Raw genomic sequence first — 21,069 nt, 5'->3', positions numbered from 1 at the left:
CCGCTCGCTTCCAGGAACTCGTTAAGAACTCTTCATACATATTCGTCGGAGCGCGGAACTACGTGGACGAAATAATAATGCGGTCGGATCTCGGTAAATCGAAGTCGATGGGAAACAAAAACTGTTACCTAACAAGGTATTTAAGAAAAAGGAATGCAGTTACATTCCATTGAGATACCAGTTCAGTAATTTCTGATTATTTTCAAGTTTAAAGTCGCTTGGCTTCGATTATCTTGATTGGAATAATTTTGTTTCTTCGGGAAAGAGAAGTAAGATTCAATTCTATTTTTCGCAGATATGCTTGAACTCGATTGATTATTAACGGTGAAGTAATTGTTGGTTCGTCGCGTAGGAGAGATAAGAGAGGGCCGGAATTTCCGGGAAAGGTTACCGAGTCTTTTGTCTAGTTTCTAGACTCAGTCTCGTCCTGTAAAATATACATCGGTCGGGGGACATATTTTAGGGTACCGTCGGAACGACGTCCAGAGACGACGCGAGAAGGGTGGCGGGCCCTTCTCCTGTACACGTGTAAGGTATAAGGTTATACCGTAAAGTCGCGCCGAGCGATAACGCGTCTCCGATACCAATCTAGCATGACGCATGGCGCCGTCCTGGAGAATTATGTTGCCCCCAGGTATTTATTGCCAACAGTATGTCCGCGGCAAATCCAAAGGGATGCTGTTCGCGAAGAAAAACAAACAGAAACGGAAAACCCAAATTCTACCAAAATTTCAACCGAAAGTTGCCAAACGATACTTTTTTGCCAACCGTTCAAATCGTTTATTCCCGAAAGCAGAGCAAATAATTATTGTCTTCGTGAAGAATGTATGTTGTTCAACTTCGTTGTAAAAACTTAATTTCTGCACCACTGGCCAAGTTAAATAGCAACAACCTCCAAAGTAGTACACATCGTTTGTCGCGTATCCCCCCACGTGGACGATCCACTAAAGTTTCGATCGCGTAGAAGATCGAGAACGTATAGTAAGATCGGAGTAGCCACGCAGAGTCCTCTTCAACGAGCAAGAACGTCCTTGCGGCTGTTGGCGAACGGCCTCGAGAGAACTCTGGCTGGTTTCCGGGCTGCGCGACGTGGCGATGTGTGCCAGACACTCTCGCACGCCTAGGAATTCCTGACCCTGCCCACCTTGACTGCCTGCCTACAACGCAGGCCGGTCGGCCGCTGGCTGGAAGCGTGAACCACGGCCCCGCTGAAGATAATCGCGGGCGTGAGCGCGCGTGCACGCTTCTTGCGCACGCGAAACTCGCGTCTCCAGCATGGGCACGGCCGTTTCCCTGGCATCCCTTTGTTGCACCCACTAATACCCAGGCTATTTATAGTCGACCGGCTAATAGACGACAGCGCGTACAACAATTCCCGGCCCCTTTCAATCCCTCGATCTTTTTTCGCGGGCCTGCCCCCTCGGTCGCGTCCGAATCCCGCGAACTCGTTTTCTAATTATTCGCATAAATCAGCGTTTCCTTTGGGGAGGGCGAGACCGCGAACGCGCTACAAATCGCGACGTGGTCCGATGCAAATTGCAGTCGCGCACCGACATCCATCGGTGGAACCGATAAATCAAGATCGATTGCAAATGCGCCGCGGCCCGTTGCCGCGATATCAAATCGATCGAGTCGCGGTTATCCGTACCGGTGAATTATGCCGATCGCGCGCCGGCTCGAAACGTATCAATTTTAGCCTGACTAGTTGACCACACTTTTAAGGAATCTTGACAGAATTTAGGCAGAATACGGAGATTCTTCGATTCAATAACATGTTTACTAAAACGATAATAGCTTGTAGCGAAACGACCGATTTGTTAAATTAACACACGTAGATTAGATAATCTGGTATAAATACGAGAATGTAATGGCAGTAACAAATTTGTTACGTCTAGGTTATTTGTCGAACCGTTGGAAATATTAGCATCGTACGTAAAGACGGACGCTATATTGAAAAATTTGCCGAGAGCGTTAAAATTGCAATTACGGCTGTGATTGTAAGCAATGATTAATAAGAAGTCTCGTAACGATGATTTGAGAAACTGATTTTAGTGTCAGTAAATTATGACCGTTTATTTACCTATTACTTGTTACGTACATATATGATCGTTAGGGTTGTTACTTTCGTCCTTTTCTTCTGAAAGTGTCAATTACTGGAACATACTAGGCAAATACTAGTATTTACGACTCATTAGATTCGACTGATTTATAGACGCTTTTTCACGTGCGATGTTAAGCTCGTAATATTCATTTCTCATTAATCTTTATAGTATTTATAATAGACTGAAATTAATATTTCTTCTTTATGTACAGCGTTAACTTCATCTCGTATAAGAAACGGACAAAAATTCTTGGCGAAGTCGTTATAAATTCAAATCATTTCATGACGCTTGTAATAGAAAGACCCATTGCTGTGTTAGTTTGGTTCGTAGAATATATACAGAATATAAAATCTTGATATAAGAACATATTTAGTGCTTTCGAGAATGTTTCGAATCGGGCACCGCGCGTCCTAAGGCCGGCCCTGCTTAGGTGTTAGTAATATGGTAGTAAATAACGTGGTCTTCTGATAGGTGCAAATTTATTGTTACCAGACGCGCATTGTAATCGTACACAATTTTGATTGAATGGCGTACAGAAGGCATGATTATTGTATTCAATACAACCATATGTCGTGATGGTAGCAACAACCGATCGAAGATCTTCCTCGACGCTTTGGAATCTTCCTTACTCCTATCGAACGGGTCGTTCGCTTCATCAGGAAGCGATTGTCGTGCCGGCGAGAACACGTGGGACGCAATCTTCGTAGGAACGATCGCCGAGATAGACTTTCACTGACATTCTCCCGCGGTGCCGCCTCCCACACCGTGTATACGTGGTGATTAGCGACGAATTACGACGCCCGTTCTCATCGATGATATTTCCACCGCGATAATACGCAATAGCGTGGGCGTTCTGCGTGTCTCTTTCCCGCTGGGGCCGCTTAACCGCTTAACGCCGCATATAATCGTTTGATAACAATAAATCGAAGATGAAATCGAAGTCGTACGACGTTCCAAATTGACTTGGTTCGATTATACAAATAAAAATAACCCTCGAATGACCAATTGTATACCGATCATAGAGCTTCTAACGGACACGTTCGTAAAGATAGTGTCACTATTCTCCGTGGACATGACAGTAAAACGCGCGATACGCGAGTTTTCCTCCAGGCGTTTCGAGACACTTAAATATTTCGTGAATTCTTGTAGCGGAACATAACGACGAAAATCGGGATAATTAATACCGTTCCTCGAGTTCCATTCTATGGTGGCGCTCGACGGAAACTCGCGTCACGTACCGAATGGTATTTATAGTAGGAACCGAGTATCGATTAGAAATCGATCAATCAGATTTAGAAACGGCGAACCCGATGGACTTTCACCGCCATTCTCGGACTCCTACGCTCTCCAGGAAATTCCCCTAAGACGAATTAATTCCTTCGACCGCGACGGCCTTAAAGGCCTCGATCGAGATGCATTCACTGCTCGATACGTCGAACAACGTGGCGTCAGTGGAATGCAACTGTACATACCAGACGTGTCTGAACATTTTCTTCATCGTTCACGAAATCTTTTCGAAGTTCCATCGAACGAACACACGGTTACGAAGAGTCGAGTAAGAAACTGTTCGTAGAAATTGTTGCGTGATTGGGAAAATATTTTTTTAGTATTTTCGTATATTTTTGTTTTGATTTTTGTTTTAAGGAATTCGCTGGAACGTTATCTTTATCTTAATTTATATTAAGGATTCGAAGATCGAATTGTTCAACCGTGAAAAGAAAATTAATCGATCTATTACACGTTATCTCTTCATTATCTTTTATAAACACAGCTATGTTATTTACGATATTACGGTTATAATGGTTCAATTTCCGCCCACTAAATCGGACAGCTGCAGGTGGTTAATACTCGTTGAACTCTCAAGACAAGAGAACATTGCGAATAGGTTTCGCTAGGAAGCATCGCCGGTGTTCTAACTCTAAATCCCGAGTTTATGAGATTTCCGTGTTAGCAAACGACGTTTGGAGAAATTTATTATCTTATGGCGCACCTGGCCGCGCTCCTTCCGTTTCGCTGAACAACGATGACCTTGGCGGAGCTGTACTTGTTAAATTATCGATTGCCATCTTCGTTACTTTCATTGCTTCATTATAGAGAAAGATAGTTGCTTCGGTCGAGAGAAAAGGAAATAGATAAATCTTGCTGGATTCAGGTTCGAGCACTTAATTCGTCGTATGTTTAGAAGTATAAAATGTTCTAGACGCTGGCTAAACAGGTTAGCTTGTGAAAACAAAGATTATCTCGGTAAATCAATAATGTAATAGAACTTGAGCAGTAACTTAATATTGTATCTGAAACAGAGCGAGAAAAGTCAGTTTTGCGAATAGTTTTGAACCGATAAAAGGAAAAAAATTTATCAAAAGTTTATCGAGGGGCGAGAACAAGCAGTGAGAAAGCATAGGAAGTAGAACACAGGCAGGTTCGTCGCGAGGATCGGCTCTGAAGCGCAAAGCATGTCCGTAGGTGGTCACAGCGCGTAACAAAGTAGAAGGAGCGTCGCGGGCATAAGTCTCGGCGCTTACGAGATCTGCACGTAGGCGAGTGGCGTTTAGCGATATTCATTACTTCGCTCATTACTATCTCCTGCATCCCCCTCGAGCGAGATCCTAAGTCCTCCTTTGCTCTCGGTTACGCGGCTGCGTTCAAATCGCTATATTTTACGGCTCTCTCCCCTTTCGTCCTTCTCCCCTTCAGCGCGAGCATTTAGCATTCGCAGCGGCGTTAAAGCGTGTACGTACGCGCTCCGCCGGCCACGCTCACGATGTCCGCGCGCCTTGCACACGGTCACCTCCGTGCAGTTAGTATAAATCTCGCGGAACCACACGCGGTTGGTTCATAGATTTATGCGGGCGGCACTTATGAGAAAAGGACGCGGAGCCGTGTACTTTGGGAGACGAACAGAGAGGAACGGACGGCGGGGCGCGGGAGCAGGATCTATTACCAGCCACGGATCTATATATTAATTGCCTTGTTAGTCGCGAGACTCGTGAGTCCGTTTGGAATTGTTATGGTAATGACTGCCGCGTGGGTGTCTCTCTTTCTCGAGCTCTTTTTGTTTCTCGTAGTTGAAACGACCGCGATTAGAAGAGATTCGAGAGACGAAAGGACAGAGGGGAGGCGAACGAGCAAGAGAGATAGGTTGAAGGTGGTGGTCGAAGCCTCGAAATCAATCGGCTGCGAAGGCACCGTCCGCAAAAGGCGATCAAGAACGAACGGGGGAGAGGCACCCGAGGACCGGTGGAAGCCTCGACCCACGAAAAAAGGAGTCGCGAGCGTCGGGAAGATCGATCGACGATCCCCTTCAACGGGCCGCCCTTCCTGTCCCTTTCGGACGCGCAGGATGCGTTTGTGACCACCTCGGGCCTCGCAATTAGCGAATTACGGCTCACCGACGGTCGTTAATTAAATCGATGCCGATAGCCGCGAGAGCGTCTTATTACTCGCGCCTACGACGCTACCACGCAGCGACAGCTGTACGAGTCGTCGCGGTAAACTCACGGTTCGCGACTAACGGCTAAAAAAATACTACCCCGCGACCGATGCACACCCGTAATCACGACTAAACTGCATATAATAAAGTCGCAAGGGGCGTGTTAGACGCGCCCGAAACATTTTGGGTACTGCAAAGTTTATAATTTAAAAGAGACATGGGGGTTTAACATTTTTTTGAAGATAGGTGCACTTACATAGGTGCACGTTGAAAAAGATTTGTAGAATGCAACGTAAAATGGGCGATAATATTTTTAGGGAGGGACGTGCCTCCCTCGACGAGGTGGAATCGTTTCAGCGTGCGATTTGAATGCTACGCCCTTGCTCGGGCGCTTAAACGCGCCACTGGCTAGCACCCTGGCGTAGGGCGACGGTCGAGCACTGCCAAACGAGTTATAACTTGTGGATAATACGGATGAGGAATAGCAGCTAGCTGGCCTTCGAGGTCTTCCAAGATCGTTCGAGTCGGGCCGGGCTATCCGTGCGTTATACGAGACTCGCGATTACACACTCGAGTACGTTGCAGGTAGATAGCGTGGATACCGTGGTTGGGACCGAGTGTATATGTAACCGTCCTGTGCGTATACTCGGCCGATATTTATTGGGTACCGGTACACCGGGTGGTACCCTTCGCGTGCTCCGTAACGTACGGTACCGGGCCGATATCGATTCCGTGCAAGCAACGGGAGATAACGATCGCTCGTGCTTTTCGGATCGGCTCTCCTCCGGAAACTCGGCTAGGTAGGTGATGGTTATTACTTACTGCCAGCCGTTGGTCTTGTAACCGGAGACTTATGGGACACCGAGTATTCGCCATTACAGGGGTATACACTTGCTATTACCGGGGCGCGGTGTTTCCCCGAGTTTAGAGGCTTTTCTTCGGTCCCGGTCTACTTGTACACTTGTAACCCGTCCGCGTTATCTTACTCCTGTCTCTGGTTACGCGTGTCATTCGTCGTTGCATCGACTCGGGTCTCCGGTAATCGGCCGTGTCGATATCGTAATTTTCGGTCGGGTTGTTGACGGGCGGAAAGGGATGCTCGGCGGGACGGTAAGTGGGTTTTAATTTTAACCGGGGAATGATATCTGAACGGAAATCGGATCCCGCGGTGACACGGTTGCTCCTCCAGAAGATTCGTATCGGCCGCCTCTAAGGAGTTGAACGACTCCCGGTGGTTATTAGAGAGTGGCTTGGTTAAAAAGGAACTGGAGGAATTCCATGTTCTCCCTCTTCGACGGTTCGAGCGTGTGTCTCATACGGACCTACTGTTCTGTCGTTTGCCGGACCGGCAACGCCCGTTTTGCATGCCGACGCGGTGGATGCTGGAGAACGGGCTTCGTAGGGCTCGTTTCTCTTCGCTTCGTCTTTACTCTATACTCTCCCCTCCATCGTCTCTCTCTTTCTCTCTCTTTCTTTCTCTAAGTTACACTCGAGTTCTCCGAGAGTCTTTTACCTTTACGCGGGAAATGGCCGCGTAGCCCTACATGGCAGCGAGTCGTTAACGCGGTGTCGACGGTTTTCTCCGCTTGACAGTTCCTCGGCATTGTTGGCGCCTACCTGCCTGGATTCCAACGACGCTCTACCTATCAGAGGCCTCACCCTCACCTTCCGTCCTAATAAGGCCAAGAAGACGTCCGGCACCTTCCGCGAGCGTCTCCTTGAAGTCGACGTTATGGATCGCCTGAATCGACCGCGTGATCTTTTGCGCGATCGAATTGATAAATTCGACGCGATCTTGGGAAGCCAGGGGTGCCGTGAGAAATTGTTCCCCAGATTGTAAATATATCAATACCGTTGTTGTTGCATCGTTAATTGCTTTCGTTGCGAAACGCGATATTACCTCTTTGAGAAGAATTCCTATTGTTATCTTGAACCGTATCGAATTCGTATAAGGTAAAAGCGCCGGTAATGGGGACACGTTTAAGGCTAGACAGCACATCATTAGACAATTCCACATATCGTCGTGACAATTAAATTTTCCATTTTTATATTATAAATGTTTCTTGCAAAGGTTTACGCTGGAATTTAAAAAAATAACGAAATCAGCTGCATTGATCCACGAATCTATGCTTATTAAGTATCATTTCATTCTAACTTCTACCTTATAATCTACCTTCTCTACGATCGTGTTGTTTTTCTGTACGATCGTTTAATACTAGTATACGAAAATAAATTTTGTACCTGCTTGGGTGGTTTCAATTTAGTCCCGGCCGAATATCTTTCGGTACCGAAGCGTATGTCGTTCGTTGATTTCAATTTCAATGAAAGCCTCCAACATAAATTCAGGCTGGATGGAATACGCGGCTCATCCATATTAACCTTAACGAAACGTCTCTTCCGGGTGTGGTCCCGGGAATGATGCCGTTGGACTGATTTTTTGCCCGATCCGGTGAACCCGGCCTCACGAAAACCACCGTTAAACGTTGCTCCACCTGGTCCCCTTTAATTTCCCTCCAAATTGACCCCTAACCTTCGAGACTATTTTGGGGAATTACGAGTATCCGGTTGGAATTAAGTTTTTAGACGTTCTTCCACGTTTATATTGTCACTTCGAGACCACCTACGAGTCGTATGATCATAATAAAATACTCGAGTCGATTAAATCAACTATCGAGATTCAAAGTTGAATAGACGAAACGTTAAGAAAGACCAAGTTTTATGAGGTTTTTCAAATATCGAAATCAAAGTGGTTAAAGAAACAACTTGTAATTCAATTTGTTAGTAATCGAAAAACATATAGTTTAATGTAAAGAAGCGTAAGTAACATCAAAGTAATAATTTGAATTTCGAGAAAACAACGTGCCGGTTAAAAGTTAAGAGAAGAAGGCAACCGTACGATTAGTTCCAATTGCCAGTTTCAGGTCCCTTATATGCTTCGATTTCCACTTTCAGCGACGATAGAATTCACCGGGCATTACTTGGTGAATTAGCCGGAATCAGCATTGAATAGCATCGGCTTCTGAGCGCGGTGTCTCGGAAAGGAAAAGAAGTAGCAGGGAAACGTTGTTTCAGGGAAGAATACCTGTAATTATGTATATTGTTGGTTGGCAAGGTTTTATTGCGATCACTCTATTGACCGAACGAATAATATCTTTATTAAAATTTATATTATGTCCAATATTTCCAAAAATAATCCTTATAAAGGAGTTTGTTGATCGAAAGTTTTTTCCACCTCGTATAATATCAGTTTTAATTTTTCTTTATTCCGAACGAAATGATGCGTTCCTGAAATGATTGCTACGATACCAAAATACCATTTTTCGCCAGCTTTGCAAATTGCTTATTAAATTAAACTACGTGCGATCGAGATGCGTCGATAGATACTTTGAATCTCGAAAAAATTGAAGACCGCGTACAGAGCGATTATTTCAAACGGGGCAGCGAGTATTTAATTAATCGTTTTTCAGAGGTCGAATCTCGAGGCTGCCGGATTTCACCGCAAAACGGAATCGGTTGTTTCTTTGTCGACGAAACGACGAAACGATAATCGCGCGAACAGTTCGGAGGCAGTGGTTTAATGCTTGCTCACCGATCTTTAGAGCCTTTAATGAGGGGTTATCGCGAATAACGAGGTCTGGCCGAGTAAACGTGTCTATTTGCGCGATCTGCTGCTACGCAGTCTCTTTCCCGGCATCGCTCTGTTCTCCGTATAATTCACAAAAGCTACAGGAACTTGTAAATTGATCATTGAAATTGATCACGAACATTGTTGCTCGGCCGCGAACAAGGAACCCCTCCTGTTGTTTCGTGCTCGTCGAACAACGTCGGACCGAGTCTCGGGCGATCGTTCGAAACGATTTTTCCGTGCGTGAAAATTTATTCCCACCTAACAAGTTTCATTGACAAAACAATCGCAGCTAATGCTTCGCTGGAGTGAAAATCGCGAGACTCCGCTTAGCGAAAAATAACGACGCCTTGCCGCCAGGGCGTCGATTTATCATGGATTAACGAGCCTGGCGGCGTCGATGTCGACGATAATTAACCTTCATTGATTGGCTCCATTGTGAATAAATAAGGCTACGTGCGTTAAGGCGGGACGTAGATCGCACTCGAAACACCGCGATCGGCTCTCGTAGCAACTAGAAGACGAGATTCGTCTCCAAGGACGAGGATCGCCAGATGGCTCCTTACGATGTAATTTATCCTTCTTAGAGTTAGCTATCAGCTAACAAAGTATTATCCCTCTATGGTCCTCTTTGTTTCTCGGCAATTTTTCAGCACATTAGACAAATTACTGCATTCTAATATTAGGGTTGCGCGATCGTATACAAGACGTTCCATCTTAATCAACGCGTTTAATTTCCTACGAAGCTATACGAGACGTCCAAGTATTAGAAAGACGTATCGTTTAGTTTAATAAGTTTTTGTAAAAGTAAATCACAAATATTAGTTAATTTTGGCCTTAATTCAAAGGTAAGTGTCCAAAGGACACACAATAATGGTTCATCGACGTTTCGAAACAATTTGTCACGAAGTGGCCGCGAGCGCGTCCACGAAATATATGCGACGCACGGGAGGGTGTACGAAGGAGAGCGGTAACACGCGATTACTAATCGTGGTATCGCTTCTACCCCAGGGGTCGTGGGGTTGGGCGATGACCAACGACGGTGTACATTATTCGTAGAGAGGCCCGAAATGCACGGAATCCCCCTTCCACCTGTGAGATACGACCGGACGTTTCGACTTCTTGGAACCGAGAGGTCGACGCGCCGCGCCGCGCCGAACCGCGGGGATCCTCGCCCACGCACGCGGCACAAAGCTGAGAAATCAAAACCGAATTCGATTCGGGGCCCCGTGTCCACGGGGATCGTAGCTCAAACAGGTGATGCTTGACCCTAACGGCCTCGGGACGAATTAATGGGGCCAATGAAATTCTCTTTGGAACAGAGTCGACGCACTCCGAGACGAAACGTTAGAAACGCACGAACGAAAATTTACATTACCATTTCTCGTCTGATAGTTAGAAATTTCAACGATTCGAATCGGGCAAAGTTGACGGTACTTGAACATTCGGCGATCATTCGCGATAAATTTAATTATTTCGGTGACTAGATATTAAGGCAATGGATGGCGTTGTAAATACACGGGAAAGGAAGCCGACGTAGAAACCAGTTTCCACTTTTATCGCCAAGAATTTGTACCCTTTTTCAATTTTGAATAGAGGTGGACGGTATACCACCGTCCGTCCTTGAATTTTAATGGGACTGCCTCGTAAACGCATTACGCGTTATCGGCCTAGTAGCGTTATTTTTTATAATCGGCGGTTCTCCTCTTGGTGAACATTTCGGGCTCTGCCGTTACCTTGTCGCCGGAAGTCGAACGTTTAAGGGGGCCTTGGAACGCTTCGTAGACCGGTAACGCGATATCGAAGGAAGCGTTAATTTCGTTAATTATCGATACGTTTGGGATCAACGGTCCTGATAAAGCGCGGTTCCGCGCCGGTACCGTTAACCTTTCTCTGCGCTCGGACACGTGTTATTTTTTCCCAGAATTCGCCAACATGGCGAACGAATGTTGTCCACTCGAGGAAAGGGGACTCCATATCGACTTACTTTCAGAAAGGGTTTTTACTTTTGAATCTACTGTTTGCTATTTTCTGTAAAATGTGTCCAATCGTTTAAATATTTTTGTCGGTCGATGCGATCTTCTTCCATTTTAATTATACCTTGGTCGTCGTCTTCGTGGTACTTAATCTCGGCAAAGGATCGCCGAAATTGCAAAAAACGGAGAACGCAGCGTACGTTTTTCTTGTTTTTGCCTCGGCTACACGATTTTGCGCCGCTATCTATCCGAAGAACCGCTTCGCCGGGAGCTTCTGACAAAGGCGAGCGTGACAAGCGAGTCCGGTTGAAAAATTCATCTTTTTAATATGCCACCGCGGGTAACGTTACGCGTGTAATATCAGCGTAGAAGAATGCTGTCGCGGCTGTCCGGAACAGCGTGTCACGGTGTGCGTGTTTCGGTACGCAGCGGAGGTACTCTCACCGAAAGCTTGTTCCTCTTCAGGTGCAGCGCCGCTACGTCCTCCGAGAACCATAAATCCTGCCGAGCAGGATCGCGCTCGGGGAGGTTCGCCACACAGGTCGTGCCTAACCGTGGTAGGGTAATTGGCGAAATGTGGTAATCCCTAATTACAGGAGATACCGCGCCTAATTCCATAACGTATTGCATCGAATCTCGCCGCAACTGCTCGCGTCCGGGGATTAACGGCGTCGCGCGTTGTTCTTTCGCGTAATTGCCAAGCGTAAAAACGGTATTTACGGATGTTGGTCGTTTTTCTTTCGACGTATTTCGGAAACTCCGCGATTTACCCGTTGCAATTTTCGGGCAATTGGGCCCTCGGAACGCATCCACACGCCGCGCCTGCTTCCTATATTGCTCCGAAAGAATTAGAGCAGCCAAACTCGTTTTGCAACGAGGACACTGTTATTCAACAACGCCCGGAGATATCGTGCAAGCTATATTATTAAAAGGTTTGCAGAAGAGGAGGGTTATTTATGAAAATGCGTAAACAAAAGTCCGTTTATTATATTTTTACGAGTGAACGTTCGAAAGCTTCTGATTTACGTAGCTTCCTCACGGCGACACATGTAAGTCGGTGAATGGGGATCCTGTTAAATTGAAAACCGCAATAAATCGGTTTACCCGAGTAGATAATGGCGCTCGTAAACGGAATAAAATACACGCGTATCGAAGCTTTGTTAACAAATCCGTCGACAAGCGGACGACAACCGGCATCGTTAAGGTGGACATCGATATCGGGATGTTTCTCGAATTTTACGTGTTCGGTATATACGCGGGGGACGGGGACGCCTCTAACTGGCCCACAGAGACCCCCTAATAAAGATGTCTCTACATGGTTTTATACGACTCTATCTTCTACGCGCCGCGGCGGATTTTATGACGACGTTTAGATATTATCGTCGCGGTCATATTGCCGCGCGCGTTGGCTCGGTTCGTCGGATTGCACCCGGTTTTAACACCTCGTAAAATTATGACCGATCACGGCCTAATGGTGCCGGGATATCGCGAGTTACGAGACGTCCATTGTGCCCGCACGGTCCCTTTGATCCTGCGACGCGGCTGGAATTCGCGCGTTATCCCCTCGTATTTCTGTCGCTTCGATATCGCCGCGTGGGATCCGCGACAGACTATGCGACGCCCTCGAACGCCACCTCTTTTACCACCGTATAAAACACGCATCGAATTAATTCAATTTCGGTGACGCTCGACTCGGCGTACACCGTAAAAAAAAAAGACGAAAGAAAAGGAGCAGAACGATTCTTATTGGACGGAATGTAAATTCCGTGGAACCTACCACAGGGCACGGTGTTCGTGGCGAAGACGAGAACTCCTTCGATAAGCTTACGTAGGTGAGTAAGGACGTCGCGATAAGTGGACGTCCTCCACGGGGTCGACAAGAGTCACGGGACCGTTCCGGGCCGAGCCGGATGGCATAAATCAGTGGTACGTTAAGTGGCTCTCGTATTAATTAAGATAGCCACGGCGCGTACCACGCGACAGTTCGTGATCCCATGGACGAGCGCGAGAAACGAAGGGACGCAGAAGAAGCGGACGCAGAAGGGAACGGGGACGCGCGCGGATAAGGCGAGGCCGGTTCGCTCCTAGCCTGGACTCTATAAGCAGGCTCCGCGAGCGCGAACCGTGGCGAGGAGAAGTAAGAAGCCTGGCATAATGGCGTAATTATCCGAGGACGAGACAAATTGCGTACACGCCTGGCCGCGACACGCCACGGTTCACATGTCCGACCGACACCGCCACCGCCACCGCCACCGCCGCCGCCGCCGCTCCGTGTAGCGCGTAGGAGTCGAACTTCGCTCCTAAGGCGACTCCTTAAGCTCGTGTATGTACATCCGTGCGATTGTCTCGTTAAAGTCGCCGCGGGACGCCTCGCCGACGGCTCGGTCGCGGCTGACCGTGTCGGCGTGGGCGTTCCGCTTATCCGGATCCGAAATTAATGAGAGAATTACAAGGGAACATTCGTAGCTTTTGCCTCCGCCACCCTCTCCCTTTTTCCCCTTCGCACGGTATTTATGATTTCGCGACCCTATTCGACCATTGTCGCTGCACACGGCTCAACCCCCCTGCATCCTCGATCACGATACTTTAAGGGGGCCAGGCAGTCAGATTGAGCCTTTTTCTAAGGGCTTGTTAAAACAAAAAAACGGTTAGGTATAAATAATTTCCCTTTTACACGATATTTTGGTAACTTGAAGTGTATACGAATACAACTTTTCGTAGTGCAAAGTGTTGTCAAACAACCATGCATGATTTCTCTTCTTCAGATGAAGCGAATTGAATGTATCAAACGGCAAAATACTCGGAATAACCCCTGCTTTACATTGAGCCTATTTAAATATTAACAGAAATCAAAATTATGAAAGTAGCGTATTTATATTTACTCGCCTCGTAGGCTTACACGGTATTTTTTTCAACGATGACTATAATAAAAATTAGGGGAGTTATAATTTCTTTTACCGTTCCAACCGCCACAGTCAGCGGAAATTACGTAGGTTTTTTTGCTACAGAAAAAGATGGCATCTTTTTGCCAAATGGTTGAGCCTGCCAATGACGGGAATTAGGCTATATCTTGCTCACCCCGGAAGCCACGGATCTCGCGATACGTCGGGAAGGATATTTCTAGACGCTCGAAAGGCTACCCAGCGACGTATCCTCCGCATCTTCGCGATGGATATTATAACGCGGCAACGTCCACGACGAAGGCGCTGTTTAAACGCTCGACGTTGGCGCTTTCTGTCAAATAAATCACGGCCGTTTGTAATATCCCCGTACGCCGTCGAGGGGGAAACACCTTTTGTCTCGGGGTAATAAGTTAGAAAGACGTTGCGGTACGTCGAACCCCGTACAACAACTTTCTTCGCTTATAATTTCGTTATACACCGCTAAGAGCCCTGTCTTACCGTCGTTTCGTCTTGCATCATTACCGCGGGGATAGAGCAGGGAATGCCTATCCCTTATTACCACCCTTTTCTTTATCTGGCTGCTTACGTATCAATTTCCTTATCTGCGAATCGCTCTATCGGCCGATCTATCACTGCCGGCTTCTGCGCCGGCGTAACTGCTATGTAATAGGAAAAGTAGTGCCGCGCGGGTAATTCAGCTGCCACGACGAAAAGTCACGCGCCATTGCCGCGAGGATTTTTCCATCGTAGCAGAACCCAACGTAGAAGATCGATGTAACTGAAATTGCTACTTTGCGCGCGAAAAATTCCGCGTTCCATTGGCAGACGGTGCCTCTCGCGTCTTGAATTTTCCTTCGTTCGATTGTATATCTTAGAAACTTTGTTCCACGAAACAGACCTCTTCTACACGTAGGATTCTAAAATTGGTTCACGCAGAAATCGGTTAAAGCTTCGAGATGAACTGGGGACAATATAGTCGCAAAATTTTTCTAAACAAAAGTAGGGTCTGATAATGTAGTCCTATTATTAGCACCGTGTATCCCTAGAGGTGACAACTAAATTATTCAGCGATTTCCTCGCTTATGCAGCTCGCAAGATGAAGAAATCTCCGCCTTATTTCGCGGGGACGCGTGAGAACATCCGCGTCTTGTCTTCGACACGTGCGATCGTAGGCAGCTGCCTTCGGGTTCCGTAGGAAGGCACAATTCCGCGTGCTGGACATCGACAACGATCGTATGCGAACGCGACAAACTTATGAGAATATTCTATTATAGTCTGACACTTTGGAAAATCTTCTACGGAGATTATGTGTGTGTATTCGTACGCGTATTCCTTTCTTATCGTTAGTCGAACGAGAAACTTCTAAACTGAGTGAAATTTGGATTATTGTCCCTTCGGATCAGCGATTTGACGCGACGATAGAGCGATTTCCGAGTTGACGACGTGTCCAAAAGTTAATTTGCGCCGCAACGCGTGGTAAAAGTGCGTTTTCCATCAAGCGGCGAACCGCAGCGGCGCGTTTGCGAGGCGGGACGAAAATGCATGGACGCACGGTGGCTGAAGCGCGATGCATCGCAAATTGTATTACCACCGTGTATGCAGATAGGCCGCAAACGCAATTGTCCCCGGCCGTACGGGCGAAGGAAGGACGAGAGAAACGGCCGGAGGGGTAGCGGCGGAGACGTATTAAACGCATAGAACGTAACTATAACCGTCGCGTAAGAAGGTGCGTTGCGTGTGCCACGCTTGCGAATATAGTGTGCGTGACCATTTTTCCGGACTTCTTCCCTCTCGGTGTCGGTTGCCGCGGTCTCGCTGCGATTTACGAGTCTATCTTTTTTTTTCTCCCCCCCTCTATCCCTCCCTCGTCCTCTTTCTTGACTACCGTCTGCTGCGAGATAACGACAGATTCTTATGCATAATGCGATCGCCCCCTCTCCGTCCGCCCCGCCGTACCCTATTCTTCCTCGCGACGTTCTCGGTTTCTTTTCAGGTAATTTCCGTGTTGTTAGACCCGCCAAGTAGTTGGTCCTTCCTTTCACGACTTCGCCTTACCTGTCGATTCGTCTTAACGCCGCCACGGCGTGTCGCGTGCATTGAAAATTCGGGACAAAAATCGGGAGATCGAATACCAACCGGTTCAGAAAATTTTCATAAAAATTAGCGTCGGTTCGACGAAGGTTCTTCTTCATAGAATATCAATAGTCGAAACGCGTATTAGGATGTTTGAGCCGAACCGATACGCTTCCGAGGAAGAAACAATGGTGCGATAACTCATAATAGCGGCGGGTATTATGGTATTGATAGGACGCCAGGCCACGTACCCCCATGAATGTCAATGAGAACACGAACAATGGTCCGCGTAAGTAATACTTCTGTGATCCGTATTCTTTCTTTCGTTGATTTAAGCCACTCTTTATGGACCGGTGCTCCCAGCAGCGAAGTTGGTCCGGTCGCGTCCAGTAGCATCCCACCTGTCATCAGTATTCATTGAAACCGCTTCCACCGACTCTGCGTACGCACAGTTAGGAAAATTAGAAAAGAGAGTCAAATGAAACACGCATTGTCATCCTTTCTATTGAATGTATCAAGGCTCGCAGAGAGTTCAATCGTTTTTTCTCGTTTTTAACAGCATATATTCAAAGTTTAATGTTCGCTTCCCGTTACCTTAGGTCACCGAGAGTCGTATATCAACGATGTTCGTCATTCGTTTAGCCGTAAGATGATTACCATTATTAAAACTAATCGATTCTTGCAGGCGATATAGGACGCATAGAACACGGTGTCCACGGAAGCGTAAATTTATTTTGCATTGAGAATTAAAACTCGTAGACACTTTGAGACCTTTAAATCCTGTTAAGTCGAAGAATTCGATACGATCGTCGGAGCGTTGAACGCAATTGCATCGAAATAAGAGAAGTCAATTTAGGCAATTGACTCGATTTCCACCCCAGCAAAAAGAGTCGAAGATTCCGAGCGGCTTGTGGCGTGCTCGAAACGTTTAAACGCGACACTTTCTACTCCCGTTCCGAATTCTTGGTGTAATCGGGCTCGCTCGCGAAGGCAGCCGGGGTGTTGGCTTGTTTATATTTAGTTGATCTTTCGATCCGCACCAGTAAACGTTGCGCGGATGGAATCGAGTTCTCCTTTTCTGCCACGGCATTCTCTTCTGTTATTTTCGCCCTCGCAACCGCGACGCGTCTTCTAAAAGAGACCGAGAAGGGGGGAGGGTCCGCGTTACGAAGGAAGAAGATAGATAGAAAAATGAATAAATCGTGTGCGAACGCAGAAAGACAGAGCAGAGGGACATCGAAAAAACGAATTAAAGAGCCACGAACAGCGCCTACGCCCTGCCAGAGAGACTCCCTCTATTGTGATAGTTCCTTCTTCGTCGTCGTCTTCTTCTTCTGCTTCGTCTTCTTCTTCGTGCACGCATGCCAGCCACTGACTAAGCACTCACTCCTTCTGACAATGAGTCAGTGCACTCACTGCACGCTCGACGAGGGAAGTGGAAAAACAAAAATGAGCGGACCACGAGAGTCGGAGGATGAAGAAGAAGAAGAAGAAGAAGAAATCTCGCTCAAGGAATACGGGTCAACGACAGGATGCGATACATCACTGTCGAGAATCGAGCTCGCTTGCGGGTCAAAGTTTACTGAATCGGGAGGACATTTCTCCTTCTCGTTTCTGCGTGTCTTCTTTCCGCTTCGTCTGAACGTTTTTTTCTGACTCTCGAGCCTCATGCATCATCCCGAATCGCTTCGTCGGGGAACATTGTCTATCCTTCGCGACTTAATTAACTTTTTCCTCTTCGAGCCTCTTTTAATTGTTTCGAGTCAACTTTCGAATATAATTTAAAAACAGCGTCGAAAGTACGCGCGTGACGTTTCCAGTATAACTCGATATTAGACTCGTACGCGCCGCTGAGATTTTTAGTGTTTACATAAAAATATATGTCCTTCTATAATAACATCAGAGTTCCATAGAGACCAGTCGATTTTCCCTTCCTCGCGTTATTTTCTTCGCCTGCGTGCCGCAGGAAAATGTCGCGTCGCGAGCAAACGCACAAAGCGCGCAGCAGAATGACAAAACACGGCCGCTTATGCGTGCATACACTCCCAGCGGATTTACCCGGGCTCAGCAATTACCGTTAAGTAGCCGAGCTAGCCGTTTTCACGGTAATCTCGGTTTTTATAATCACGCGCATCTTCTTCCCTGCTGGCAATTGTCCAGCCGTCAGTCGGCGCGAAAGTATAAGCGAGCCGCGATACGCTTTTTATCTTGCTGACCGCGTGGTTTCTCTTCCTGGTAGATCGCGTTCACAGATCCGCTTTCAGGGATCTACCGTGATCTTGAAAACTCGACGAGTACGCGATAAGCCTGATACGGGAGATCTAAATCGCGCGATAGCCGCTGGCCTCTTATCACTACTCTCGGGGTAAATGCTGCTTCCTGGATACCGAAAGTGGCGACTCTGTGAATTTACGAGCTCTGTGACAGGCGACCCGATCGATCGAAATTTCATTCAAACTCGATCGGTTTTCGTCGTCGACGTTTACGTATATTATATCGTCGTATTAGAACGTTATTTTATGATGTAGACAAATTTTCGATCTCTGCACGATGGTCCCGATAGAAGCCAAATTGGTAGCCATAGGAATTACCAAATAAAAATACAGAGTGTGAGTTAATTCAGGCCATTCCTAAGTTTCGCGCGTAACTCGTGATGTATAATCTAGGAATTTCCTGCTCGTATGCCTGATAGATATAAAAAGTAACTTGAAATAGACTCCGGAAATTAATCCGACAAAAAATAACAGATCATTATGAATGAACACGTTCCTCGTGATGAATTACTATGCCTGCAACGCCAATTTACAACGTTCCTTGCTTGACACCAGTGTGTTCATCACCCATCGCTATCGCGTCAGCGATACGCGATAGAATGTAACTGAAAACAGAGCTGAAATTGTACGGCGAAATCAAAATATCCAATGATGATATACGCGAACGTCTGTGCTCCAATTCGGGTTAAAAATGACACGTAACTTTCTCCTTGTGCTTTCTAATAATGTTTTGTAACGCGACGGAAAGTACCATGACGTATTCGTTTTCGTTAATCTTTCGTTGCGCCTCGTTTGCCTCTGCGCACGCCAGGGACTCGAACCGTCGACAAAGTCGTCCAAAAATAATTTTTCCTCGCAGTCTGTCAAAATTCAGTCATTAGAGCGTAAGCGACACGAACGATCCAGACAATGAATCGCTATTTCGAACGTCTACCGCGACGACGTCGGACAATAGAATCCAAAGTCGCTGGAACGGTTTGAACCGGCGCCAAAGCGCGCGGGCAAAAGAATACAAGGAGAAGCGTTGAAAGAACGCGGACGATCGTCTCTTTGCATTCCCTCGCTTAAGTAGCGCACGATCCTCCTACCCTTGAAATAATTTAGTCGGTTCAAAACAACGGTAACGTCTTCCTTTCTCTCCTGCTCGTGCGTCGCGATCCGCGAACTCTTTGTCGGCCGGCTTGCTGATCCGTCGGATTTAATCCGAAGAAGATTTCGCGTTTCTAGACAAACGACAGGACGTATCGGCGATCATCTCTGACGGAGGGCCCCGATAGAACGCCAACGAACCGGGACGCGCATTCGAAGCGAGCCCGAAGCCGCGCGGGAACGAAGTTCACCGTCGAGATCCCCTTTAATTGACGAGCATCAGTCACGGCGGACAAATATATTTGTAAACAGACGGGCCCGCGGAGAGCGCGGCCCCGTCGTGGGCCCCGGTATCGTATAATTTATTCCCCTAACGTAGCCCATTATGCGGTACAAGATGTCATCTGGCTCACAGATCTGGAAGAGCGAGCCGGAGAGATCTGAATGCTACGGAGGCCAAGAAAGTCGGAGGCGGACGTTCGGCGAAGAAGAAAGAAGGGAACACCGGGGGCGGAGAGGAGGGGAGGGGGGCAGAAGCCAGGGAGATTCGTATCGGTAACCAGTAACACTGGTAACACGGGTAACTGTTAGTGACGTGCCGATTTCGACAGTGGGACCTACCGGCTGAACGGACGGCCGTTCCATCATGGCACAAGACCCCATCGTCACCACGCTGCCCCGCGCCGAACGATATGTTTTCCCTTCTGTTCCACCGGCGGGGAACACCGGCGTCGAACGATCCTTTTACTGGGGCCCGATCGTTCCGATAACCCTGACCACGGTTTATCAATATCTGCCTTTCGAGTTCGCGATCGAGCACGACGAATGTCTCTTCCTGGTAACGATCCTTGCGCGCGCGGTGGGCCCTTTCCCAGGGACCGAAACGACAGTTTTTCTATCGTCGACGAAAGCGACGAATGCAAAATAATATTGAAAATTGTCCCTACGTTGGGAATCACAGATGCTACCTTATCGCCTGGTAGCCGTTGGATGGATTCGAGCCTCGTCACGTCTGACAAAACAGCAGCGATGCAGGTGGTAATAATTCGTGAAATCGAAGGGTCGCGATCCGCGTCGACCCTTGCGCTACCTCTGAAACGATGCAAATCGTTGCTCGCGCGATCGATCTCTCAGAATCGCTGCGAACAAGCCCGGTAGATCGGCAGCGAGAAGTCTACGTGACGGCATCGAGCGACGATTTCGTTCGATTCTTCGCGAATTACCGTCCTCGATTTCCTGACGGTTCAACGATATTCCCACCGTAATTGATATTTCCTTCGACCGTTCCAACCCTATCGCGGAAACGGGAACAACGATGGCAAATGACAAGAAGACGCTTCGATTTCTCACCGATCTTTAACCCCTCATGATTGTAAAACTTGACATCAAGAACTTGTAATGAGTCAGACTCGTCATTGCATGGCACTCGTTTTCATCTTTCACTGATTGTTAGTTTCACGTTTCTACTGGGCGTTATAATAGCCTGTTCTCTTAAACGTTTCGACCTCATCAATTATACGAACTTCGTAAGATCCTTGCGCCAGGCTATTAAGAGACGTTTGAAAATAGATGGAGGAAAACATTTTTCAATTTTTCGA

Source organism: Colletes gigas, unplaced genomic scaffold, assembly GCF_013123115.1.
Source record: "Colletes gigas isolate AHSC1104 unplaced genomic scaffold, ASM1312311v1 Colletes_gigas_Sc00005, whole genome shotgun sequence".
NCBI lineage: Eukaryota > Metazoa > Arthropoda > Insecta > Hymenoptera > Colletidae > Colletes > Colletes gigas.
The sequence above is the reverse complement of the archived record's forward strand: the minus strand, read 5'-3'. Positions refer to the sequence as shown.